Here is a 1,799-nt window from a genome sequence, read left to right on the forward strand (position 1 = left end):
GTCCATATTGACATGGAAGAATCACGCAGTTGCTGCAGATTTGTCTGCTGCACATCCATGATGCAAATCTCCTGTTCCACCACATCCCGAAAGTGCTCTGCTGGATTGAGATCTGGTGACTGCATTTGAGTTAATTTGAGTGTAGTGAGTAACTCATTGTCATGTTCAATAAACCATCTTGAGATGATCTGAGCTTTGTGACATGGTGCGTTATCCTGCTGGAAGTATCCATCATCAGGATGGACATGCAGCAACAATAGGACATGGTCAGCAACAGTCAGGTAGGCTGTGGTGTTTAAACAATGCTCAGTCGGTTCTAAGGGGTCCAAATTGTGCCAAAAATATCCCCACACCATTACAGCACCACCTCCATCAGCCTGAAACATTGATACAGGACAGGATGGATCCTTGCTTTCATGTTTACTGACCCTATTATCTGAATAGTGCAGACTCATCAGACCAGGCAACGTTTCTCAGATCTTTATTGTCCAATCTTGGTGAAGCTGTATGAATTGTATAGCTTCGGGTTCTTGTTCTTATCTGACAGGAGTGGCACTGGTGTGTCTTCTGCAGCTGTAGCTCATCTGCTTCAGGTTCGACGTGTTGTGCGTTCAGAGATGCTCTTCTGCAGACCTCGGTTGTAACACGTGCTTATTTGAGTTACTGTTGCCTTTATATCAGCTCAAACCAGTCTGGTCATTCTCCATTCTCCAAGGCATTTTAGCCCACAGAACTGCCTCTCACTGGATATTTTCTCCTTTTATACATGAAAATCCCAGTAGATCATCAGTTTCTGAAATATTTAGACCAGCCCATCTGGCACCTACAGCCATGCCACGTTCAAACTCACTTATATCCCCTTTCTTCCCCATTCAGATGCTCAGTCTGAACTTCGGCAGATCATCTTGACCATTTCTACATGCCTAAATGCATTGAGTTGCTGCCATGAGATTATTTATAAATTATAGCCTATATAGACTATAATACATTTTAGTAAATATGTAACCATTATAACAATTATTTTAATGATAAAAACAATAAAACATAATTTCATAATACTGACTAGAGTTATTTTCTAAGTCACTGAAATAGTGTGGGTTCAAATTATAAATGCAGACTAGAAACTAGAATAAATAGGCTAATGGTATTTTACATTTGCTAGAAGTGACAAGTTTTTTGTCAAAAATCAAATGATTAGTGTAGCTTATGTGACACTGCACTGAACTCTAGAATAGTGTAATTGTTGAATTATGTTACACAAATTCATCAAGACCTACAGCATGCACTTCATTCCAAAGCATCTTCCCAATAAAATATAAATGACTAGGCCAACGTTCAGTTTACAGACACTAAGCTAAATAGGCAGATGCATTTTCAAGGCTTATAGCGCCTCCTTTAGGAAGCATAGTGATTTACATACATTTGTAAAACTGTAGGCCTATAATTATCTTACAATTGTGAATATTAAAAAATAATAATTCAAGATTAATTTAACCAATTGCAAAGAGGCTGGTGTCCTGGTGCTATTTGTATTATGGATTAAGGTTTACTTCAGAAATTAAATCGTAAAATAAAAGGCAATAACGAAACAAAGAAAAACAACGTAGGCTAAAATGTTTTTCCAAACCTGTATTACAAAAATATGAGAGGAACTGACAGCGTCATTCATCGTTCACGGTTTCCATAGAAAGATGAAGAACGTTAACCTAGAAACGCATAGTTTACTATTGTACAGATTTTTCCTCAAACCCACAGAGCAAACGAAAATGAGCGGAACCATTGTTTCTGGGTCTAGTGTT

The sequence above is a fragment of the Squalius cephalus genome, assembly GCF_949319135.1.
Source record: "Squalius cephalus genome assembly, chromosome: 20".
Taxonomy (NCBI): Eukaryota; Metazoa; Chordata; class Actinopteri; order Cypriniformes; family Leuciscidae; genus Squalius; species Squalius cephalus.